Source organism: Mandrillus leucophaeus, unplaced genomic scaffold (genome assembly GCF_000951045.1).
Source record: "Mandrillus leucophaeus isolate KB7577 unplaced genomic scaffold, Mleu.le_1.0 Scaffold777, whole genome shotgun sequence".
In the NCBI taxonomy this organism is placed as follows: domain Eukaryota; kingdom Metazoa; phylum Chordata; class Mammalia; order Primates; family Cercopithecidae; genus Mandrillus; species Mandrillus leucophaeus.
Window position 1 is genome coordinate 684,705 of NW_012108441.1, and position 26,830 is coordinate 711,534.

At 46.9% G+C, this 26,830-nt stretch overlaps 1 protein-coding gene across 2 annotated transcripts in view; it reads right to left on the reverse strand.

Annotated features, from left to right (window-relative positions):
- CLCN4 (chloride channel, voltage-sensitive 4) overlaps window positions 1-15,918 on the reverse strand; it is an 81,132-nt gene extending 65,214 nt beyond the window's left edge. Inside the window, exons 1-2 of one of the 2 annotated variants that reach the window (XM_011966832.1) lie at window positions 15,649-15,918; window positions 14,202-14,465 (exon numbers count right to left, since the gene is read on the reverse strand). The gene's annotated coding sequence lies outside the window, so the exon portion shown is untranslated. The remainder of the gene's footprint in view (window positions 1-14,201; window positions 14,466-15,648) is intronic. The other variant, XM_011966833.1, reaches the window with a different exon arrangement.
- Window positions 15,919-26,830: the final 10,912 nt, after the last annotated feature.

A 26,830-nucleotide genomic window follows, 5' to 3' on the forward strand; every position in this document is an offset into this window, starting at 1 on the left:
AGTTTAAAATACAGCAAATGTACCAGGATTTTCTGCCCCGACAATGCTCACATACACACACACACACACGCACACACGCTGTCTCTCTCTCTCACACACACACACACACACACACACTTTCCCATTCCTCCAATGAGCAGACACAGGAAGGAGACATCTACCTAAGGAGGTTAGAGGGAAGCCTTGACCTCTTCATTCAGTTACAATACTGCCACACGACGCCAGGCACGTGAACTACCCTATACACATGGCTCTGTTGTCCCCATCCAATTTCTAGAATAACTACTATATCTGATGCTGCCAGCGCCCCACTCATATCACTCAAAACCTTCCAGTAAGCTCTAGCTAATTTCTAACCATATCGCTTAGTCTCAGGTCACTGTCATTGTTTTGAGATGCACAGAAGGTGGCTCTGCTCACATGGCATGCCTGAAGTGCATTATTGGGAATAGGTATTAATCGATGACTCTCAAGAACTGACTCTCGAGGGAAAAGGCTTGCGGGGCAAAGTCTGGAGAAAACCAGACATCTTCAAATGTTCCACTCCCTTGTCCCTTAAATGAGATTATTTCAAGGAATGTGCTTTGTACCTGTGCAGAAAACACGTAATATAGCAGACCTGAGACTGCTTTCCTTAGGAAGTCCTGTTTGCAAGGTTGGCCCTTGGCTGGCATCTGGGAATTTGTATTTTGGGAGGGTTCCTACCATTCCCAGAGCTGGTAAGAGTGGCTCACTGTGCCTAAACTCTTTGTCCAAATACTGTGATCTATGCTGAATGCCTGCTTTCTCTCTGGGAGTCTGGAATTTTGATGTGTGCTAGGCAGAGGATGCCTATTTGAGCAGCCCCCAATAAAAATCCCAGGCGCTGAGTCTCTAAGGAGCTTCCCTGGTGGACATTTCACACATGTTGTCTCAACTCACGATGGGCAGGAGTAGGCATGTTCTGTGTGACTCCACTGAGAGAGGATTCTTGGAGACACGTGCCTGCTTTTCTCCAGACTTCGCGCCATAAGCCTTTTTCCCTTTGTGGATTTTTCTCTGTGTTCTCTCGCTGTACTAAATCATAGCCATGCATATGACATGTGTCAAGCTTTATAAGCCCTCCTAGGAAATCACCGGACCACCCAGTGGTGATCTTGGGGGCCCATGACACAGCGAGCACCATTTCCTAGTTTCCAAGTGTGGAATTAAGCTCCAGTCACCCATTGGGTGACATTAACAGCCCGGCCCTAATGGCTGCCTTCCTTTCCTAGTCTCATTTCCCCACTCCCCTCCCAAGTCAGCTTGTACCAGAAACCTCATTTCAGGTTCCACTTCTGCAAGGACCCAAACGAAAGCAGCATCACATGGCATTTTATATTTCTTCAGCCAGTTATGCCCTTGCCTGTGTAAACCCATGTGAGTGATCTTTACCCCTCCTACACAAATGGGCAAAACCTAGGGCTAGGCAAAGAGTTATTAGAAATAACATCAAAAACTCAATCCATAAAAGAAACAAAAGTGGTAAGCTGTACTAGTTAGGCAAAATAAAATTTTCCCTTCATTTAAGAATTCAGAGCTGGGCACGGTGGCTCATGCCTGTAACCCCAGCACTTTGGGAGGCTGAGGTGGGTGGATCACCTGAAGTCAGGAGTTCGAGACCAGCCTGGCCAACATGGTAAAACCCCTGTCTCTACTAAAAATACAAAAATTAGCCAGTCATGGTGGCAGGCACCTGTAATCCCAGCAGCTACTCCGGAGGCTGAGGCAAGAGAATCTCTTGAACCCAGGAGGCAGAGGTTGCAGTGAGCCGAGATTGCGCCACTGTACTCCAGCCTGGGTGACACAGTGAAACTGTCTCAAAAAAAAAAAAAAAATTCAGAAAAACTCCCTAATATACTTTATTGATTGCCGACAAAGATCAGTCCCCTAACAAAAGGGTCCAAGCCTGAGGCTTCTGGCAATTAGGGGGACAACATGAGCACTAAAATGGCCTGTCCTAGGCTTCCTGACAGAACCCTGGTGGCTTATCACTGTCTAAACCAGTGGTTCTCCAGTCTAAACCAGGTTCTAAACGTGCATCAGCATTACCAGGAGGGCTGGGGAAACCCAGGCTGTCAGGTCCCATTCTCAGAGTTTCAGATCCAGCAAGACTTGGATGGGGCTGGGGAATCTGCATTTCTAACAAGCTCCCAAGGGAGGCTGCTGCAGCTGATCCAGGGGCTGCACATTAAGAGCCACTGGCCTAGTATAACCTTTTGTTCCCTTCCTATTTTCCACTCATTTCTTGACCTGCATCCTTGCCGTTGTGTTTTAATCACTAAAATTTTTAATATTGTTTATACTATTAATATTTTTAACATCAATCTTACTTAGAAACTGCATTTTGTTCAAATGATTATTTACAAACATGTTTCCTCCCTTATTAGGCTGTGAGCTCCTTGAGGGCAAAGGCCTGTGTTACTCATCTCTGTTTACTGTCTGGACCTGCATAAAATGAAGTGTTTGCGATATAGAAATAGTGTCCACTAAGCCACAAAAAGCTTAGCCAGGCACACATACTACCTCTATTCTACAAGGAGTGTTATTAATACTATATCCATCAATAGATGTAAAACTCTATCAAGTAGTCAGCTATTGAATGCTTTGGACATCACTGCATAGACATGCTCAAGAATCAAGATAAGAGGCCGGGCGTGGTGGCTTATGCCTGTAATCCCAGCACTTTGGGAGGCCGAGGCAGGTGGACCACCTGAGGTCAGGAGTTCAAGACCAGCCTGGCCAACATGGTGAAACCCCATCTCTACTAAAAATACAAAACTAGCCAGGCGTGGTGGTGCATGCCTGTAATCCCAGCTACTTAGGAGGCTGAGGCAGGAGAATCGCTTGAACCCAGGAGGCGGAGCTTGCAGTGAGCCAAGATAACACCACTGCACTCCAGCCTGGGCAACAGAGCAAGACTCCATCTCAAAAAAAGAAAAAAAAAGAATCAAGGTAAGAAAGATGTTTTATCTGTACATGTACAGAGAACAAAAGGCTATGTAGGCCAGCCTGAAGTCACTACCGTGTCAAACGTGAGTGGTTTTGAAACACCCACCATCACCCACCAGTTTTATAATTTGTAGCAAAATTAAAAATTTTAAAAAAGAAAAACAGAAAATATTAAAAAAAATAATAATAATAACAATTTGTAGCAATGCCTGTCTGAAGGGCATACCTTGCCTTTCCTTACTGTTTCTCTTTTTTTTTTTTTTTTCTGAATTCATCTTGTTTCCCTTGGTACTTTTCATTCATGAAAAAAGTTGGGCTGACAAAAACAGGCGCCCTCCTGATATCCAGCCACAGGCATTGAACACAGACAGAATCAATGGAGCCTGAGGGAATGGACTCTGGACCCATAACAGAGGCTAAAAGCACTACAAGCTGAGGATTTCTTATCAACCCAACAAGACAAACCCTTCACTGTTTTTATCCAATTGGAGGAGGTGAGAGCTTGAGAGGGAAACTGGCTTAAAAATCCCTTTAAGGTCTCTCAAGAAGTTTCTCTGAAATAAATGTAGATACACTGACCAGAACATTCAATATAGGAAATCTTGTTTACACAAAGATTTAAGCTATTAGACTATATAATCCCATAGATAGAAGAAGCTCAACAAACCCCAAGCACACACACAAAAAAGAAAACTACACTAAGGCATATCACAATTGAATTGTTAAACAAGTGAAAAAGAGGATCTCTTAAAAGCAGTGAGAGAAAAGAGACACTTTACATACAAAGAAAGCTATTAGGCTATATAGGGCTATGAGGAGGAAAGAGGTACCACTCTATCCCATAATAAGAATGAAGCTCACAAGCCTAATGTCAAGTAAAAGAAAGACACAAAGAAAAGCAGACACAAAGGGATCCGTGATTCCATCCCTATAAAGTTCCAGACAAGCAGAAGGAACCGGTGGTGTTATTCAGGATAGCAGTTACCCTTGGAAGTGGACATGAGGGTGGCTTCTGGGAGCTGGTCATGTTCCATTTTTGGATCTGGGCACTGTTACCCAGGTGTGTTCACCTTGTGACAATTCATCAAGCTGCACACTTACCCTTTATGCACTTTTCTGCACACTGATTTCAATTAAAAGTTGACCAAAGGCAATCCAAACAAGCCATCAGCTGAAATTAAATCTCACTGCTTCACTTTACAAAAGTGAGGTTTTTCATTGGCATGCTTGCAACACTTCTTTGAAGTGCCTGTGAAATACTTTCTCTTTTCAAACACCCATTGCATCCTCTCTTGCAAAAATGACCTCCCATTGAAATAATTGAGGTCAGAAGTCTGAAAGCCCTGACGAAGCAAAGGCGCTGGAGTTGGCAAATCCCCTGTGCAGCGGGCAGAGGGCATGCGCTCCACGCTGCATTACAGGCTGTGGCATGTTTCCCTGGTGCTGGAGGAAAGGGGGCTGCTCGCATCAAAAATGACCTCCTGCATCTGTAAATGCCGAGAGCCCAAAGTAATGCCCAGCCAAACCCCATTGGCATTTGGGGAATATTTTACTGAAGTCTCCAGGCTATAAAGAGATACACGGGATATACATTTTCATGAAATACAGGCCGTTGCCCATTTACTAAAAATCTATATACCCAAACTCATCCTCAATATGCCCTAACTTATCATCAATAGACCTAAACTTTGCATGAAGCTCCTCTCCTCTCCTCTCCAACCCGGGAATGAAAGGGAGAGAAAATACCATGAACAACTATGGAACGATCAGAGAAAACTGGAGCTTCAGAAGGGGCAAAACAAAGGCAGCTATGGCCACAGCCTGAGGAGTTAAGCCAAGGAGAGACCAGCACTGGGCCTCCCCTCCAGGAAAGCTTTGGACCCTTACCAGTCATATCAGTTATCTGATGCTGCATCACTAACTACCATTTACACTGACCATTCACAGTTTCTATGTGTCAGGAAGTGGGGAGCAGTGTGGCTGGGTCTTTCTGGCTCAGCGTCTCTCAGGAGGTTGTGGTCAGGATGTCAGCCCGGGCTGCTGTCACCTGAAAGCTGGACAGGGGCTCCCTCACATAGCAACCAACTTGCTCGCCGACATCCCCACAGGATGGCTTGAATGTCCCCATGACATGGCAGTTGGCTTTCTCCAGAGGGGGTGGTCCAAGAGAACCAGGACGGTCTCTAATGACCTAGCTTTGGAAGTCACACACTGTCGCTTCCACGGTATCCTATTGGTGACACAGGTCAGCCCTGAATGGTTCCATATGGGAGGGGACCACACATGAGCGTGAACACCCGGAGGTAGGATGGTCGAGGCCCATCTTGGAGGCTGGCTCCAATACCAAAGCTTTTCACTGCCTTATTCCACCTTGCCTGAAACACCAGGAATTTCCATTTCATTTGTAATCATTGTGAGTCCTGGTTTTAAAATGCGGACACCTTTAGGATGATGAGGTGGCCAGGACTCATTCCACCTCTCCCAGCTAACCCTCCAAACACCAGAGGGGAGAAGACAGGAAGGCACTGACAGTGACGGGAGCCAGGTGGTGGCCCCCAGTGAGGGGTGGAGGGCCACACGACCAAGGAGGTTCAAACAGGGGGAAGCTCAGAGCAAAAGGATGCTCAGAAAGAAACTGTGCCTGTTTCAAAATTCTGCCTCAAGCCAGCAGAGACACTTCCTTTTTCCTCCTCCCACTTCCTCCCCGGCCCCTGGCCCTGCCCCCAGCACTCTCTGTGTTTCTTCAACCACAGTCTGGCTTCCATAGGACCGGGCAGCTGGTGTGTGACCATGGCAGGGTTCCTATGGACCCAGGGCCATGCAGTCGTTCGTTCCACGTTGAAACCCAGCCCACGTGTTGGAAACAGGATGAGACCAACCACATGTGGCCTCGGGTGACACAATGGCCTCAGTGTTCTCACATCCCCATGCCAGGGGCAGGAGGGCTGGGCCGTGAGGTGTTTGTGTTGCTGGTGCCAAGAGCCAAGGGTTTGGAATTTCCCCAGAGACTTCTTCCCATAATAATAGTCACAACGCGTTTGTACAGGGCTCAGTGTACCTGGCTTCATTCTAAGCACTACCCCTGTGTATGAAGTACTGCCTCCCTTAGGCCCACGTTACAGATAAGTTACAAAGAAGCAAACTGCGGCACAGAGGTTAAGTCTCACACACAGTGAGGGGCAGCCCGATCCAGCCCAGGTCCAGGGGCCTTTCTCCACAACAGCAGGCAGGCCTCTGCCACCTCAGGACCCAGAGCCACGTGCCTCCATGGAGAGGGCACTGGGGGCCATGTTTCTCCTAAACCGTGTGAGAATAGCTTAATGAAAGGCCCCCGGGTTGCCCTCTCACACACCCACAAAAAATGCTGCTGCACGTGTTTGCTACGGCTGCCGTAACCAAGTGTCACGGACTGGGCGGCTCAGATAACAGAAGAGGGTTTTCTCCCAGTTCCGGAGGCCAGAAGTCTGAGATGGAGGGATGTACGCTGCTGATGCCTTCATTTCACCCTGATGACCTCTGTAAAGGCCCTATCTCCAAATAAGGTCACATCTTGAAGTACTGAAAGTTAGGACTTCAATCTCTGAATTTCGTGGGGACACAGTTCAAGCCATCACAGCTGCTGAAGACAGTGCAGATGGGAAATCCCTCACTCTTCTGGCACCTCCACGGCCTGGCCTTCCCCTCACCATTTTCTGACAGGTTTTCTCCACAACAACCTATCTTGTGCTTACCCAAGGTTCACACCCCCTCCATGGATAAAAAGAAAATTTCAGAAGCCACTCATGACTAGCAAGTGTGTAAAGGCTAAATGCTGGAAGGCACCCAAAACAGCGTTCATGTGCTGTTCCTGGTGTCCTGGGACGCCATGGTGAGGACGCCATGGTGAAGACAGGCAGGCCACTCTGACCAACACAGGGGCTGACATTTGAGCCAATTCCCATGTTTGGGGTAAAAGGGGAGCTGGTGCATGGCGTGACTAAGCTAAGAGGAACAATCTCCCAGCTGTCATGGTGGCGGTTGGGCCTCCTATCTGCTAACCACAAAGGCCTTTTCACCCAACCAGCGCCTCCAAGGGCTAGAGTGGAGGGCGAAAAATAACTTTCACATTTAGCCAAATCAACCCAGAAGGGAAGCAAAGAGCCAAGAAGTAGGAAGACACAGTCAGGCCATCAGGAAGCATCGCAAAACTGCAGGCAAGGCCCAGTGGGGCAGCAGCCACAGAGAGGAGCCGCAGGCCCAGCACCCAGGGCCAGGAGCAGCCTCCCCGACAAAGAAACACGGTGTCAGGGTGGCTCTTACATCAGCAAACCCCAGACCCATCCTGGGTGCCCCAACTGCCGCAGATGGGAAGAGCGGAACACCATCCTCAAGGGGAGTGCCCACCTGCAGCCTCTCCTTCATGACCCTGTTGTTCCCATGTGCCGTCCTCAGGGCAGGTCAAGGGCCTGACCCCAGCCTTCCAGGACTCTCCTGCAGCTTCAAGAGAGTTTCAAGTCCCTTCTGTGAGGAAGGCTCCGGCCTCACATCTACTTTCGACCCAGGCAACAGCAGGCTCTCTGTTGAATACGAGGAGGCTGAGTGCTCAGGGCTGAGGGAACAGCCAGTGCAAAGGCCCTGGGGCAGGGCAGGACCCTGTCAAGAACAGTGTGAAGATGGCAAGCCAGCAGGCAGGGGCTTCTGTGAACCCCCTACTGCAGGTCACTGCATCCCACAGGAGTGCACGCAACAGGCAGTGCAGAGCAATGAGGGCCACTTGGAGAAGGCAACAAGGGAACAGGTGTGGGGTTTGACCCCCCAGCCACCGAGAACAGCCAATTCAGAGACTCAGTGGCAAGAACAAATGTGCTGGGCCCGAGGACAGCAAGTAAGCTGTGTAGCCAAAATCACCGGAGCCACCGGTGGCCTGACAGCTTGGGAGACTTCAGCCACAAGAAGCTGGAAAGAGAGCTTTTCAGGTGTCATGTGGGAATGTGCATGGCCATTTCCTCTGCTGTCCCTGGGAGGCACCGCCCATCAAAGGTGATGATGCGACTGAGCCGGGTGCATGAGGACACGTGTGCAGCCTCCACGTCCTGCCCTGTAGTTACATGCTACCATGTGACCCTCCTACGCCAGGCTTCTTTGATCACCAAGGGCCCACTCTGGCACCTATGACAACATTGCTGCTAAAGAGGTTAGCTGCTCAGTCCAACTCACCTGGTCACCCTGGCCACTCCCCATCTGGTCTCCATTCTCACCTCCTAGCCTCCTTGCTGGCCACCCTGCTTTCTCTCTCACCCACCTCTGACACTGCTCCTGACAGTAGCCAGTCCTTTTAACCCAGTCTCAACATGTCACTCCCCAACACAGGAGCATCCAGTGGCTTTCCATTACACTGAGGACAATCCAGGGTTGACACCACGACTGCCAGTTCCAGGATGGCCTGCCCCCTGCGACCCTCTGAGTACCTTTCCCCATCCCTGCTCTCTGGGTCGCTCTTCTTTGCACATGCTGATTTCCCTGCTTTCCGCAAACGCTTTCTGTCCTGCCCTGCCTCAGGGCCTTTGCACTGGCTGTTCCCTCAGCCCTGAGCACTCAGCCCACTGTGCTCAAGAGGCTCTCTCTCCATTCGGATCTCTGCTCAAGTGCGACCCCCTCAGAGAGGCCTTCTTGCCCTCCTTAACCAGGGTTTGGAGTCCAGTGCTGTGCATCCTTTGCTGTCCATCCTTTCAGTCAACACACAGCCTGTCCAACAGCTATTTCCTCTTCCCTCAGCTCAAATCAGTCCCGTGAGGGTAGGAACCTTGTCCATTTGGTCCCACCATGTATCCCACTGCCTAGACTTGTAGGACTCAACTGGGGGCAATACTGTCCCACAGCAGACATTTGGCAATGTCTACAGACATTTTTGGTTATTACAACTGGGAGAGGGGGTGCTACTGGCATCTAGTGGATGGTGGCCAGGGATGCAGCTCAACACCCTATATTGCCCAGAATAGCCCCCCATAAAATTGAATCATCTGGACCCTAACGTCCATAGTGTCAAGGTTGAGAAACCCTGGCCTAGACGCACAGACCCAAGGAATATTTGCTGAATGAAGAAGTAATTAAGGGGCTGGGAGCAGTGGCTCAAGCCTATAATCCCAGCACTTTGGGAGTCCGAGGCAGGCAGATCACCTGAGGTCAGGAGTTCGAGACCAGCCTGGATAACATGGTGAAACCCGTCTCTACTAAAAATACAAAAAGTAGCCAGGCGTGGTGGTGCGTGCCTGTAATCCCAGCTACAGGGAGGCTGAGGCAGGAGAATCGCTTGAACCTGGGAGGTGGAGGTTGCAATGAGCCGAGATCAAGCCACTGCACTCCAGCCTGGGTGACAAAGAGAGATTCCATCTCAAAAAAAAAAAAAAAAAAGAAAAGAAAAGAAATGGAAGTTATTTTAAAAAAAAAAAAAAAAAACCATTCCTGCACATAAAAAAACCACCCACTGAAAATGTGGTTAAACAAAGGTCTTGTTACCAAGGGAAAGTGTGTATGGGGGAAGGGATAGGAGGGGGGACTGTCCCCACACACCTCTTCCCCCAGGTTGGTAGAATAGATGCGTCATCACACTAAACCCCTTTGGTCTGCTACTGCAAGGCTGACAGGTGGAGAGGAGGCAGATAAGGTGAGGACCTCTGGGGCAAAGTGCCTGGGGGCTCTGGCCCATGTGATGGGGGCACCTGGAGCACAGGTTAAGCCCTGGGCTTCACCCCCAGACCTATTCAATCAGAATCCCCAACGTGTCTAAGGGTCTACATTTCTTTTCTTTTTTCTTAACTTTTTATTATGAACATTTTCAATTACACAGAACATCATCCAGAATGAATAACACCAATCAGACTGAACAATTGTTCACATTTGGCTCTATCTGCTTTATCTCTTTCTCTCTCTTCATTTAACTGAACCATTTACAAGTAAATTATTGATCTTGAAGCCTGGTTTTCAAAGTGTGGTCTGGGGACTCCTTGGGCTCCCCAAGACCCTTTAAGGGACTCCATGATGTCAAAAACATTTCACAATATTCTGACATTGTTATTTGCCTTTTTCTAAGTTCATTCTCTCATGAGCATACAATGGAATTTTCCAGAGGCTACATGACATGCGATATTGAAACAGATTGAATGTAGAACCAAGTATGAGAATTCATCTGTCTCCTATTAAGTCATACATTAAAGAGATCTCAAAAAAAAATTTAAACAAGAAAAAAAGTAAATTATTGCCACCATGACACTTTATGTCTAAACACTTTAGCAGACATCTCTAAAAAATAATACTTTTCTACATAAACACATGTAGTAGCTATCTATTGCTGCCTAACAAATTACCCCAAAGCATAGCAGCAGGACACAAACATGTCTCATGTCACTGTTTCTGTGTCAAGAACCCTGGAGTAGTTTAGCTGGTGCCTCAGCTCAAGGTGTCTCAAAGGGCTGCAAGCATCTCAAGACTCAACTGGGGCTGGGTATAGTAGCTCATACCTGTAATCCCAGCACTTTGGGAGGCCAAGGTGGGCAGATCACCTGAGGTCAGGAGTTCAAGACCAGATCCAACATGGCAAAATCCCATCTCTACTAAAAACACAAAAATTAGCCAGCTGTGATGGTGTGTCCCTGCATTTCTAGCTACTGGGGAGGATGAGGCATGACAATCACTTGAACCTGAGAGGCGGAGGTTGCAGTGAGGCGAGATCACCACCACTGCACTGCAGCTTGGGCAACAGACCAAGACTCTGTCTCAAAAAAAAAAAAAAAAAAAAAAAAAGACTCATCTGGGCCTGAAGGGTCTGCCTCCAAGCCCACTCACACCCTCACACCATCAGCAGGTCTCAGTTCTTCTCAGGCTGTTGGAATGGACCTCAGGTCCTCACCACGGCAAATGGACCCTTCTGTAGGCCTGATCACGACATGGCAGCTTCAGTGTAAGCAACCCAAGAGAGAAAATACATCCCAGGTGGAAGCTCCTTTACACCCTCATGGTGGAAGTGCCACCCCCCACCCCCTGCTAGACATATTCATTGGAAGTTCATTACTTTGTCCAGCCCAAACCTCAAGGGAGAGGGTGATGCCAAGTTGCAGCTGCCAGGGGTGGGGATCACTGTGTCTGTCTGAGGGGCTGCCAACCACATCACAGACTGTCACATCTAATCAAAGCAGCAGCAGTCTCCTAGTGGCACCTGATAGCCAGTCACATCAAAGCATCTCCAGGCGTCCCCAAAATGCCTGTTACACGTTCGTTTGGGCCGAATCCAATCGAGGGCCACAGTGATATTTGGCTATTCCATCTCTTAAGTCTCATTTGATGGAGAATACCCCATCTCCCTTTTCAAAATTTTCTTTCATGATATTGCCTTGTTGAAGAGACAAGGCCAGATGGCTCCCACAGAGCACCAAGCCCACCAGAGGCACACAGGAGCGTGACAGGCCTGCCCCGGGATGACCGTGGACTGAAGCCTGTGAGGACAGTGGCATGGGGAGTGGATGGCGCCAGCTGCTCTCACCCCAGCCCTCTGCACAGTGGTCTTCCTCACCGAAGGCCAACCTCCCCCACCAGGGCTTTTCTACCTCCCCCAGGAGACCATTTTCATGGTGCCAGGAAAGATGAGATAGAGAGAGAGAGAGAGAGCAAGCTGATGGCAAGGGAACACAGGGGAGGGACACATCAAAGTCCCAAGCCTGGGGCACAAGGAAATGTTTTCTGGCCATTCTAAGCCCCGCCCCCCTGCCACACACACACACACACACACACACACACACAGAGTAAACATGTCCTCCCTTGCTACGCTGCTGCCATCCCTGCTTCCTGTCTCTCGGGAGTTTCCCAGCCTGCAGACCCTCTCACTTCCGTCCGTCCCTCCCCAACAGCCAAGGAAGCAGAGTCAGCACGTACAGCTGGCCCCACTTTACAGATCCGACAGCAGCTCTGTGAGGTGAAGTGATGCAGCCATGGTCACCCTCCCAAGTGTCAAAGCCAGATCTTTAGATGCAAGTCCTGGACTGAAGCTTAAAGCATGCGACTATGTCTGCCCTAAGCGAGTGTCCGTGTCACTGGTGGTGCAGGCAGTTTGTGTTTGCCTCCTCCTAGCTGCATAGACACTACCAACCCTCTTGTCCTCACCACATCCCGCACCAGCACCTGACATCGTGTCGTTTCTTCCTCACAACACCTCCGAGTGGACACTGTTATTCTCATTTTTGCAGACAAGGAAATGGACTCCCAGCTGTTAGGTCTAACCCAGGGTTAGAGTGAGTACGTCCAGGGACGTGCTCCAGGTCTGCTGAGCACGAAGCCCCGGCAGGTTTCAACACACTTTCATCTAGTGCTCTGATTTTTCCTGTTTCCCTAACACTCTCCTTTCCGCCAAGCTAGCCTCCCAGCTACAAATGGCATACACACAGCTCCTCCCCTTTTCACAGAAGCTATTTCTGGAAATTCACAACATAAAAACGCCTTCACATTGTGTTTTCCAATATATACGATATTAAGAAAGGGAATCAGATTTCTGATCAAGGGCTTGGCATCAAACCAATCATAAGAAAATGAATTCTTGGAGCCCAAAGAACATTTTGAGATCATCCCAATGAGTGGTTCTCAACAGGGGGCAAGGGAGCCCTCAGGGTACATTTGGCAATGTCTGGCAACATTTTTGATTGTCACAACTGGGGACTGGGGGAGGAGGTGCTAGTAGCGTCTAGTAGGTGGAGGTCAGAGATTCTGCTAAACATCCTACAATGCAGAGGACAGCCTCACCACAAGGAGTTATCTGGCCCCAAATGCCAGTAGTGCCAAGGTTGAGACACCCTGACCTAAATCCCTTTGTTACTTTGAGGACAAGATAGCCGAGACCCAAAGACACAAAATGACATGTCCAAGCCTGCACAGTCACAAAGCCAAAAGTGGAATCTAGGTCTCTATTAGATCCACCTCTATCATCTGCTTTGCTCTATCTAGGGTTGAGCTGGGGGAGAAGGGAGGGCAGGAACCCAGGGATCTTAATTTGTGTAACCAAACTGAACCAAAGGAAGAAAATGGCAATAAACAAGTTACTAAATTACTGCAGCAACACATCTGGGTGTCCCAAATTCTGAAAGAAATGACTCCTTCAATTATTGATGGAAATAGCATTGCTTTACAGGCCCCCCAACGTTGCTGGTTGGTCAAATTATTCATGATGTGAGTTCCAATACAGTTTAGTGACAACAAACCTTCCAGAAGGGTCAGGTTTTAGAGGGGGAAAAAATGCCACATTCTCCCCCAAGGGTGCCCACACACATCCTGCTATAGTTTCTTCCTGACCCTGAGAAAGGAATGTAAACGCTCTAGAAAGAGTCCATTAAAATCCCCCACCCACTGTCATGCTAGAACTGAAGTCACCTGACCCCCCTCCATCTGTCGCTGAGTCATCAAGCCCCTCCATTCAGTAAGCGAATTATCAGAGAATTAAAAAGAACTCTGGGAATTGTTAGGTTTTGGTGTTATCTCCACCCCCACTCTCTGCTTAAGATCATTTGATTCTTAGAGATGTAGCTGTCTCTTACACTCACATGTTATCTTTGGAAGCTGCAATTTATTTTTATTTTATTGGATACTGTTCTTTTTTAATCTACTTAAAACACCTGGAAAGAAAAAAAAATACATTTCTGACGTATGCCCTGTAAATGCTGGAACCTTGCAAAATAATGCAAAGCAATTTAGATTGCACATCTGGCGCTTAAATTGCTAACCAAGAAGTTTCCATTCCCCAGCCCGCTTTTGCTTTGAAAGAAATGAGGCTAATTACTGAGGACAAAGGCCTGTAATTAGTAAACATGTCATTATTTAAGAAGCAGAATGACACTAGGAAAACACTTGATAGTTACCTCTTAAAAGCCCCTCTCTCTACTTAGAATGCATGCAGTGTGGTCACTTCAGATTTTGTTCCCCGCCGGAAGGGTTTTTTTCCCCTCCCCCTGTCTTTCTGTCTGGCCCCTGCCCACTTTCTCGGGGCGGACATGCCGAGACCCAAGTCACGCGTGGGCCTGCCACGGGCCATCCCCCGCCGGGTGCGTGCAGCTGCAGCAGGCAGCTGTGGGCAGCAGGCGCCGCAGCAGCCAGAGGCCCCACTTTGGGTTTCTGGGGGCGCAGCCGGGCTGCAGGCCCGCAGGCCGGGCTCCACCTGAAGCGACCGCGCTGCCGGGGGCGCCGGGGAGGACATCCAGGCGCCGCGCGCCCCTTACCTGCAGTGCCGCATCGCGCCCGCGGCCGCCCACCTGGACAGCATCCTCGAGCATCCTTTCTTCAGCGCGACGGCTGCGAGCGCCGTGACATCACCAGGAGGCGGGCCCCACGCTGCCACGTGACGCCTCCCGGGCGAGGCAGGGAGGTGGGCGCGGGGTGGGGGGAAGACCCTGGAAGTCCCGGGAGGTGAGGGGTGATGGCCAGAAACCCTCGCGCTGGCCGCCCCTCAGGCCGTTTCGCTTGATGTGTGCAGCTTGCCTGACCTTTCGCGAAGAATTATGAAAAACAACACACAGGAGGAGAAATCCAAATTATCACAGGCTCCAAGCGTGTAATAGGATTTCGAAAGAATTAGCAATAAGGGGATTACAGTGAAAGCAAATACAATTTCATGTTTTATTTTAAAACTAGTATTTATCAAATGCAGTGGAGAAATAAACATTTTGTGCAAATCATAATGACACAAAATATAGCATGGACATACTTTGCATAGAGTTTCTGTGTTTCAAGTCGTATATCGACTATTATACCAAACACTTTAGTTCAAAGCAATTCATTATGGAACATTATACTAATTGCACGTATGAATAATGCTTTGATTACTCTGAATAGCTGCATTCCAATATCAATTTGTATTTGCCAAAGGAAAAAAATGGTGACACCACGTATTTCTACTACTTACTTAAATATGTGATGATTTAAAATAAAGCACTATTACGTGAGCATGGCTGTATTTGTGTATCTGTTTTCTTACATCTTCTGGCAAGGCATTTAATCTCTCAGACTTGAGTTAATTCACAATAACTCATTATTTCACATTTTCTAATTTTTATCACATTCTGAAGAAGTGAGTCATTTTACTATCACAGAAAATATGTACAATGTCAACATTTCTCATTCACAACTGAAACAGCCTTGCCTAGAAAGACTTTAGAAAATTACAACTGTGATAATTTTGTAAATTTGAAATAGCATATTTCAAACTTAAGCAGTGCACATATAAACTTTTCTTTTGCCAAAATACACAAGCATTTTTGAAATGTAAAAGGACAAAAGTAAAGACTGCTTTTATTTGTATTCCAATTGCAAATAGATTCATTTGCTTTCACTTGAGTTAAAAATCACCATTATAACATTCCCTTTGCTCACAGCCCTGAAAGAGACATGAAATAGATTGTTTTACAAGCAGGTTAGAGTTAAGTTTACTTGCAATTTATTCCAGCAGCTTTCATGTCCTTCTATATTTAACCCTGGCCCTCATACCATCATTTCCTCCAAATTAACCAAATTTCTGTTCAGAAGGTTAATCTCTAATTTGGAGATAAATACAGCCCTTGACTCCCACAGCGATCAATTATTTTCAACACCAGATTTTAAAAATCAACAAAGTCGCAGTGTAGGTCACTCCTCTCAAATTTGTTTTTCTGAGTGATATAAGCAGCTTACCTTCCGCTTTCAGATTCTGAGATACAAAGTTTAAACGCTACCAAAATCTCCTGCTCCTTTGGGTTGAGGGTCTAATGGAGGCAGAAACTGACAAGCTCATTTTCCTGCCAGAGGCAAATGTCGATTTCAGCCCAGAGGGCCCCGGAGGCCGGCTGGGAGCATCACGTGCTCGGCCCAGCCACTCAGCCCTGCCCAGCCAGCCTGGTCACCTCTTGGCTCCGGAGCCCCGCCGTGCCAGTGTCATTCGCCTCCTACCCCCGGGGCATTCGTGTCCAGAGAAAACCCGGCGTCCGGGAGACAGGACGCCCCACCCTCAGGGGCTGGGCTGCACGAATTCTGTGGCCGGAGTTTCCAGAATCAATGGGAGGCGGTGGGTATATAAAATGCCCTGCATCCTGAAGAGGATAGTAGCACGGTGCAGACAGCCTTGCTCTGTGTTCCGGCTTGGCTGAAATGACGAAATACAGGCAACCTTCTTCATCCTGGAGCAGTTTCTTTGCAGTAGGTTAGTTTCACCTTCTCTTTTTTTACAATTGATTGCTCAATTGTAAAAAACATTACAGCAAACCGGCAATTCAGACAAGGCCCATAACTGGGCCAAGCAATTCTCAACAGAATGAGAGAGCTCTCTGAACACCCTCCACCCTCGCCTGTCAAATTGTCATTTTAGCCAAGATTAGAAAACAAAACCAAAAAAAGCAAAAACCAATACCACCCATGGGAATGTAAATTGAGCAATCTTTCTGGCGGTCTGTTTAGCATTTTTTCCTACCCAATGCCTTACAAATACACAGTTTCACCAATTACTCCGGGTCCCACAGCTGTTGGTATCATGTGCTCCAGCAACTTGATGTCCAAGAATTTGTCCTGGGGGATGGGGAGTGGGGGTTGGAGGGGAAGAATGGTGTGCAAACCCCTGACTGGGGAAAGTTTGCTGCAATATTATTTATGATCTCAAAGCACTGGAAGCAAGTTAAATCTCCAAAAACAGGGGATGTTTTAAATTATAAGACATCTGTGCAGGGGAAGAATTAAAACCAATATGATGGTACACACGGATGTAAAAAGACATTGGCAGTGGATTAAATGGAAAAAAATGGAAGCTTCAAAGCATTATGTGCTGAGTGATCCATTGTTTCTATGTAGGTGTAGTATATTTATATCTACACATATACCTTTACGAACATAGAAAATTATTAGGAAATGAATTCACGAAAGTATCAAACATGGTATCTCACTGGTTAGTGGGATGAGGGTGTTTTAAATTTTTCTTCTTTTAAGCTTAGTGGTATTGTCTAACTTTTCCACAGTGAATATGTATTGCTTTTACAGCAAGAAAAAAAATGTTTTCTTAAAAGCACCATATAGACATGATTATGGAATAAACAGTTTTGGCTAATTTTTAAATGCAGATTTCATTACTTGAAGATTCTGAACTCTTAACCACAAAGCCCTGAGGGAACAATTCCTAGCCATCCTAGATTATTCTGCTCATGAAGTTCTTTAGGAAAGAAAGTGCCATTCAGGGGCTGTTATTAATATTTAATCACCTGTATGTCGTTTTAATTTCTCTTCCATTTAAACCTACTTCTTATTTTGCCCTGTGTGGAGATAGAAAGCTGGTTATTACCATCCTTCATGAAAAGATTCTTTCAATAGTTACGGAATAATAACCTTTGAGTTTTTTGTTTGTTCATTCGAGACAGGGTCTCGCTCTGTCTGCCAGGCTGGAGTGCAGCGGCACGATCATGGCCCACTGCAACCTCAAATTCCTGGGCTCAAGCAATCCTCCTGCCTCAGTCTCCCAAGTAACTGGGACTACAGGCTCTTTCCATTGTCTTTACAGATTTCTCTTTCCTGTCCCTTTGAATCTTCTACATTTTTTCTCTTATCTGCCAGTTTTCTACAGATGTCACACAAGGTTTAAAACAGTGGTTCTTAATGGGGGGTGATGTTGCTCCCTTTCCCCCAGGGGACATTCTTGGCAGCCACAACTGGAGTGGGAAGAGCCGTATGCTCCTGGCATTGAGTGGGTAGAGGCCAGGGCTGCTGCTGAACATCCTACAGTGCACAGGACAGCTCCCTCCCTACTCCCACCTCCCAGGACAGTGAACATTTTGGCCCAAAATATCAATACAATAGTGCTGAAGCCGAGAAACCCTGGTTTAGAATTACTATAATTTGATGCCCAAGATGTTCCATTTCCCAGCCATTTTCAAGAGTTCCCCATTGTATGATGTGCTGGAAGCTCTGCTTCATTATAAATCCGTTAAAGGGAGTACTCCCGGCATGTGGGACGTGTCATTGCCCATCTGTGTGTACACCACAAACCACCTCTGAAAAGAGACATCGGAAACTGCTAAGGATATTATCTCTAATGAGGAAAACTGTGTGGCTGGACACAGAGGTGGATGGGAAATTTTCATAGATTTGGAGCACTGTATATTTTTAAAACAGATATTTTCCCACCATTAAATTATTAAAGCTCACTATTCAATTATTCTATAAATGGTGGGTTTTACAAAAGCTAGAGGTAAGGACCCTATTGTCTCTTTGTGTCCAAGCCCCCATATATATATGTGTGTGTGTGTGTGTTTTATGTTTTATATATTTTATATATTTTATATATATATATATTTTTTTTTTGAGATAGTCTTGCTTCGTTGCCCAGGCTACAGTGACACAATCTCAGCTCTACAACCTTTGCCTCCTGGGTTCAAGCAATTCTTGTGCCTCAGTCTCCTGAGTAACTGGGATTACAGGCACCCACCACCATGCCTGGCTAATTTTTGTATTTTTAGTAGAGATGGGGTTTCACTATGTTACCCAGGATGGTCTCAAACTCCTGATATCAACTGATCCGCCCGCCTCAGCACATGCACCGTGTACAGAGCGCCTTCCTTTGCAGCATGTCATCTGATTCTCGTGGCAGCTTGTTAACAGGAGTAGGGCACATCTACTGCTGTACACCCATTTTGCAGACAGGCTCGGAGACAGCCCTGACATCAGCCTCCTGTTCTAATGGAGGCTGGAGCACCCTGGGGTCAGACTGGGTCTTCTCTGGCCGGGACCCCAGCTTCTTCTCCAGGCGCCTCTGACCATCCCCTCCACCTTTCTTGGAGCCACAGCTCCCTGGGACCCTCTGGACAGCACCCACCAGCTTAGACCCAAATCATTTACTCGCATGAACCCCTGAGCTCCTGGAGGGACGGAGGGGAGCTGCACTTACCTGTTCTTTGAAAGCCCAGCATGTAGTACTGTCTCTGGGATACAGTGTTTGTTACACCAGAACTAAAATTCTCCCAAATATTCTCAGCCAACAGCTTTAATCATATACCATCTTGAAGTATTACATGGCTGTATTGCAATATTACTGCCTGTGCTATTTTGCCAAGCTTCTGCAAGGCCCACTTTTCCCTTCTGTAAAACAAGAAGGAGGAAGAGTAATAGTATCCACCACTTGTAGCCATGTGAGGCTTAAGTGAGAGATCTGGAAAGAGCGCAAGCAGCGCCTTATTATGAGAACTTGAGACACAAGGAAAGATGTGCGCCCCTAAATACAGTGATCAAGATATCCTCTTATATTTTGGACCAAGTGAAAAAAGTCAATAAAGACCCTACAACCGAAACACACACACACACAAAAAACTATATATAATGCTCCCCGTGGCCCAATTTATTTGCACCCACATAAACCTCCCCTTCAGAGACCTCCTGGCCAAGTAACCCCTCGCTGATTGGAATTGACTGTGCTCCCTTGCACAAGCTGAAGGGGAGTGAAACAATCCACAACAGCCTGTCTTTATTTAAAATGTTCGTATCTTGTACGTTGTAATTTCCTGCACTAATTTTGATTTTATAAATTTTATATATATACACACACACAGATATATATATATATATATAGATAGATATATATATATATGTACTTTTTTTTTTTTGAGATGGAGTTTTGCTCTTGTCTCACAGGCTGGAGTGCAGTGGCACGATTTTGCCTCACTGCAACCTCCATCTCCCAGGTTCAAACAATTCTCCTGCCTCAGCCTCCTGAGTAGCTGGGGTTACAGGCACCTACCACCATACCCAGCTAATTTTTGTATTTTTAGTAGAGACGGGGTTTTGCCATGTTGGCCAGGCTGGTCTCAAACTCCTGACCTCAGGCAATCCGCCAGCCTCGGCCTCCCAAAGTGCTGGGATTACAGGCGTGAGCCACCGTGCCCAGCCAGTATATTATCTTGATTACTGATTTTTTTGGTACCCTCTTACATTTTGCACCCAAGGTAAGTGCCTCCCTCACCTCCTCCAAATTCCAGCCCTGAGTATCTGGTAAATTATTCTATAAATGGGGGATCTCATAAAACCTGGAGGTGAAGACCCTATTTCATTTATCTTTATGTCCTAAACTCCTTTACACCTGAATACACTGTCTGCAATGAATGAATGAATGAGTTGCTTCCATACCTAGCTGGGGGCTATGCACATGGCCAGCATCCTAAAAGATTTGGGGAATATAAGAATATGCAATCCAGCCTTTTCTAGGTATTCTGGGCTGTGTTCACAGATCTCAGCAGACATCCAAAAGCTGCAAACTCAGACCCCATTGCCCTGACATGTATCCAAAGTGACAGCCTTGACTGATGTGACAAACAACAGCTTTGAAATCCCTCTGCTTTTGCTGTGGAGTGGAGTTGTTGTCAAGGACATTGTCTGTTCTAGGAAACCTGAGAAAAGAGCCTGTGTAGCTTTAAGAGCTAAGAGAAGTTTTTGCCATCCCTTAAAAAACCATATGGTGTTTTTCCTCTCTGACGGTAAGAACTGTGGAGCTGCCACTGTCTCCTTTTTCTCTGTGAGTGCCAGGAGACTCAGATGTTGCCAAGGCAATTCAGTAGGCCTGTCTCCTCCAGTCAGCATATGCACAGTGGCATGTCAGTCAATGTTAAATAACCCAGCTCTCCAAGGGTGGGGCATGGGGAGGGAGCCTTGATTTGTAGCTTGTGCTGATTCTCATGGTGTAAATTATCCCACCATGGCTTGCTTTGAACTACTGAATAGGGAGCTGGAAACGGATGCATGGCAGCCATCATTGGACAGCATCCCCACCACACACAGACAGAAGTCAGTTATTTTATTGTACCTGGACAGTGAACAGCTTTTCTCACCCTGGACCTAGCCTCTGAGAAAAGCTGCTCTTGTCCAGGTGCCTTGGGTTAGAAATGGGAGTTTTCTAGAATTGAACTGCTCTACTATGGTAGCCACCAGCCACTGTTGCTATTTACATGAAAATGAATTTAACTTAAAAGTTCAAATTCAGTCCCTCAGTCACACTAGCCACATGTCAGATGCTCAAGAGTTACATGTGGCTTGTCACTACGGTATTTTAGTGCAGATATAAAACAATTCCATCATCGCAGATAATTCTATTGGACGATGCAGTAAAGTATTTCTTTTAAACGAATTCCATTGCAATAAAACAATTTGTGTTTATTACTCATGGGATTCTGCCTGTAATTGCAGGGTAGAAACAGCAATCTGGCCAAAGGGTCTGTTAGTGGGAACGATGGAAAGGCACAGATTCCAGAAGGCCATTTGCCTCTAGCCACAGGTGTCAGACAAGATGCTTCCAAATGCCACTGAATGTGCAGCCTCTGCCTTTGGACTTCACCAGGAACCTGGAAATCTAAGAAAGGGGAGTGTCTGATCACTTGTTCCAAAGCAAAACTTGAGATGCATGCCAGAGTACATACATACTGACTACAGGAACCAGTCCTTCAAAGCTCAGTGCTTCTAGAGTGGCCTGGAGCATGACTTCCCCAAAGATGTTCACCCCCTTATTCCCAGGACCTGTGAAGATGTTGCCTTACATGACAAAATAGATTTTGCAGATGTGATTAGATTGGGGATCCTAAGATCATGGGGGGATGATCCTGGGTGGCCCCGGTGGGCCCAGTGTCATCACAAGGGTCCTTATAAAAGGGAGGCAGGAGGGTCAGAGTCAGAGAAGATGTGGCAATGGAAGCAGAGATCAGAGAGGGAGATTTGAACCTGCTACACTGCTGGCCTTGAAGATGGAGGATAGAGCCATAAGCGAACAAATGCAAGTGGCCTCTAGAAGTTGGAAGAGGCCAGGAAACAGAATCTCCCCACTAGCCTGAGAAGGAACACAACCCTGCTGGCGCTTGATTTTAGCCCATTCACACCATGTTTAGACTTCTACCCTCCAGAAAAGGAAAAGGATAAATACGTGTTGTTTTAAGCCACTAAGTACAGCAGCCATTGGAAACGAACAGAACCTTGGCTCATTGATTCATCCGATTCCTATTTAGGGAGCCCTCCGTCTACACCAGGTAGAATGCAAGGCCTGAGGGTCAGCCACACTCTGGAGTGACTGTGTCCCTCTGCCGAGTCCCTCTTACAGTCCATGGGGAAGACAGTCATGAAACAGGTCTTCCCAATCAAGGGTAGGGAATCCCTAATGAGAGAAGTGTTGAGCGATGTGGAAAAATACTGACAGGGGCTGAATTATGTCCCCCCAAATTCATATGTTGAAGTCTCAACTCCCCAGTACCTCAGAATGTGACTATATTTGGAGATAAGTTCTTTAAAGAAGTGGTTATGTTTTAACATCAGGCCACTAGGGTGGGGCCCTAGTCCCATCTGACTGGCGCCCCTATTAAAAAAAAAAAAGGAGACCACAGGGTCATGCATGCAGAGTGATGACCATGTGAGGAGGCGGCAAGCTGAGGGGAGAGGCCTCGGGAAATCAGCCTGCCAGCGCCTTCATCTTGAACTTCCAGCCTCCAGACAGTGAGAAAATCAATGTCTGCTGTTGAAGCTACTCACTCTGTGGGACTTGGTTACGACAGCCCTAGCAAACTCATACACTTACATAAAGCAGAGGGGCCACATTTCTTCAGGGATGGAGACCACTTCCGGCCTCCTTGAGAAAGTCATGGTTAAGCTATCGAAGGACAAGTGGGAGTTAGCTCAAGTTGGGGACTGTAGAAGAGTGGACCAGAGAGAAGATAGGGAGTGTCCATAGGTAGCCAGGAGGGAAAGGCCTTCTTTCTGCTACAGCAACTGCAACAAGTAAAAATTGGCCACAGTAGCATTGTTAAAAGTTATTTTTGACTTTTTTTTTTTTTTTTTGAGACAGTTTCACTCTGTTGCCCAGGGTGGAGTGCAGTGGCGTGATCTCGGCTCACTGCAACCTCCACCTCTGGGGTTCAAGTGATTCTCCTGCCTCAGCCTCCTGGGTAGCTGGGGTTACAGGTGCCCGCCACCATGCCTGGCTACATTTTTGTATTTTAATAGAGACGGGGTTTCACCATGTTAGTCAGGCTGGTCTCAAACTCCTGACCTCAGGTGATCCACCTGCCTGGGCCTTCCAAACTGCTGGGATTACAGGTGTGAGCCACCATTCCCAGGCTAAAAGTTTTTTGTTTTGAGAAGTCCAGAGTAATGAGTGTCTTTTGTATGCGAATGAGATGACCGGTAGCTAGGATCCCTAGGTAGCCTCAGGATAGGGGCTGGTCACCAGTCACCAGAAAGACCAAGGCAAGATAACAGATTTGGGACTTTTAGCCCCACCCCCTTGACCTCTGGGGAGGGGAGAGGGGCTGAAGATTGAGTTTATCACCAGTGGTCAATGATATAATCAATCATGCCTACGTAATGGAGCCTCCATAAAAACCAAACACTGCATGTTCTCACTCATAGGTGGGAATTGAACAATGAGAACACTTGGACACAGGGCGGGGAACATCACACACTGGGGCCTGTCGTGGGGTGTGGGGAGGGGGGAGGGACAGCTTTAGGAGATATACCTAATGTAAATGACAAGTTAACGGATGCAGCACACCAACATGGCACATGTCTACATATGTAACAAACCTGCACATTGTGCACATGTACCCTTAAAGCATAAAAAAAAAAAGGACGGGTTTTTCATGGGCTTCCAGATAGCTGACTACACCATGGAGGTTCCTGGAGGGTGGTGCCTAGGGAAGGGCATGGAAGATCCGTGCCTTTCCTTCCATACCTTCCACATCGCTTCCATCAGGCTGTACTTTGTAATATCCTTTATAACAAATGGGTAAACATGTTTCCCTGAGTTGTGGGACCACTCTAGCATGTCAGTGAACCTGAGAAGGGGGTCACGGGAACCCCCAATGTATAGCCAGTCAGAACCACAGGCCACAACCTGTGTTTTGTTTTTTGAGACAGATTCTCACTGTGTTGCCCAAGCTGGAGTACAGTGGTGCGATCTCAGCTCACTGCAACCTCCACCTACCAGGTTCAAGTGATTCTCCTGCCTCAGCCTCCTGAGTAGCTGGGACTACAGGCGCATGCCACCATGCCCAGCTAATTTTTGTATTTTTAGTAGAGATGGGGTTTCGCTATGTTGGCCAGGCTGGTCTCGAACTCCTGACCTCGTGATCTGCCCACCTCAGCCTTCCAAACTGCTGGAATTACAGGCGTGAGCCACTGCCCCGGCCACTTTTTTTCTTCGAGACAGGGTCTCTGTCACCCAGGCTGGAGTGCAATGGCATGAACATGGCTGACTGCAGCCTTGACCTCTGGGGTTCAAGCAATTCTCCCACCTCAGCCTCCTGTGTAGCTGGGACCACAGGCGCATGCCACCATGCCCAGCTAATTTTTTGTATTTTTTTTGTAGGAAAGGGGTCTCGCTATGTTGCCCAGGCTAGTCTTGAACTCCTGGGCTCAAGTGATCCTCCCACCTCAGCTTCTTAAAATGCTGGGATACGGGCATGAGACACTGCACTCAACCTCAACATCTTATTTAGTGGGGAAACACTAGTTTTTCCACCAAAGTCTGAAAAAAGGTAAATAGCCTTGCATGTATGTGTATTTATCTTACTGTTATTTTCTGTCTTTATGCAGACAAAGACAGAGAACAAAACAGACAAAAACCCATCGAGAAATATCCAAAATATATATGAGTAAAACAGTAAAGCATTCCTGAAAGGCAAAAAATTAGTCTTGGACAAATGGAAATACATTCTTGGATAAGAGGATTCAGCATCATAAAGATGTTGGTTCTCCCAAATTTGTAAGTTTAATGCAATTCCAGTAGATTCCATAATTTTTTTCCCTGGAGCTAGACAAGATAATTATAAAATTCATTTGAAAGAACAAATAAGCAAGAATATACAGGAAAGCACTGAGAAAGAAGAAAGGAAAGAGGGCTAGCCCTAACTGATACTAAAACTTACCAACAAGCCTCTATAATTAAAGCAGCTTTGCTCATAAGCACATATTTTGATTGTGCTGAGATGTTTTCTCACCTCTGCAACTGGCAAAGACTCACAAATGTGACACCATTCTATTGCTGAGGTTGTGAGGGAACTGTCTCATACATTGCTGGTGAGAATACGAAATGGTAAAGCCCCTATGAGGAAAATGCAGTGACACCCAGCAACATGCCACATGCATTACCGTTGATCCAGAGATCCCACTTCTTGGGATGTATCTCACGAAAATCCTGGCAAAGGCCAGGCAGGGTGGCTCACACCTGAAATCCCAACACTTTGGGAGATGGAAGCAGGAGGATAGCTTGAGACCAGGAGTTGGAGACCAGCATGGGCAACATGGCAATACCATTTCTATCAATAAAATAAAAACAGAAACCCTGGCAAAAATGTGAAAAGATGTCTGCAGAAGACTGTCGTTGTTGAATTATTATTATTCTTTTTTGAGACGGAGTCTCGCTCTGTCACCCAGGCTGGAGTGCAATGGCACGATCTCGGCTCACTGCCACCTCCGCCTCCCAGGTTCAAGCGATTCTCCTGCCTCAGCCTCCTGAGTAGCTGGGATTACAGGCGCATGCCACCATGCCCAGCTAATTTTTGTATTTTTAGTAGAGATGGGGTTTTATCATGTTGGTCAGGCTGGTCTCGAACTCCTGATCTCATGATCTGCCCGCCTGGGCCTCCCAAAGTGCTGGGATTACAGGCGTGAGCCACTGCGCCCGGCCTGTTGAATTATTTTTAATAGCATGACTAGAAACAACCAGAAGATGGTTGAATAAACAATGGTACATCCACTAATGTTGTGTGCAAAGGTAAAACGAAAAGAATACTTATACATACCACTTTGGGGGATATGGGGATGGGATGAATGTTACTTTGCTGTGGGTCGCATGTAAATTTGTGGGGGTGGTGCAGAGGACAGATCGTAGTGGATTGAATAGTGGCCCTAAAGATATGTCTACCTGGAACTTGGGAACATGACCTTATTTGGAAAGAGTCTTTGCAGAGGTAATTAAAGACCTGGAGATGAGATCATCCTGGATTAACCGGGTAGGCCCTAAATCCAATGGCAGACGTTCTTGTGAAAGAGAGAAGACAGGGAGAAACAGAGGGAACGGTGATGTGACGATGGGGCCGAGACTGGAGTCATGTTTCTTGCACAAACCAAGGATTGTCAGCAGCAGCAGGAGCCAGAAGAGACAGCAAGGATCCTCCCCTAGGGCCTCTGAAGAGAGTGTAGCCCCGGTGACACCTTGATTTAGCACTTTTGGCCTTGAGAACCGTGAAATAAATTTTTGTTAAGCCACCAAGCTTGTGGTAAATCACTATAGCAGCCAATACAGACTTTGGTGGTCTCTGGGATATATCTGTTTTTCTTTTTTTAAAGAAATGCAGTCTCGCTACATTGTCCAGGCTACTCTTGAACCCCTGGTGTCAAAGGATCCTCCCAACTCAGCCTCCCAAGTAGCTGGGACTACAGGTGGTGCACCACCTGTAGGGATATACTTTTAAGTAAAAAAAGCCAGGTGAAGAAAAATGTGCTTTTGTGCTACCATTTGCCCAAGAAAGGGGGGAAAAATACAAATATAGATGTGTTCATATTTGTGTAGTCATATGTATATATTTGTATGTACACACGTTTATATACCTGCTTATATTTTAAAATAACAATGCAAGGAAAAACAGTCATCTCTTTCCAATGGTTACCTGTAAGGAGAGGGGAAAAAATAGGGTAAAGGCAAGAATAAAAATCTGACTCCGCAGGGCATGGTGGCTCACGCCTGTAATCCCAGCACTTTGGGAGGCCAAGGCAGGCAAATCACTTGAGGTCAGGAGTTCGAGACCAGCCTGGCCAACATGGTGAAACTCTGTCTCTACTAAAAATACAAAAATTAGCTGGGCATGGTGGCTCA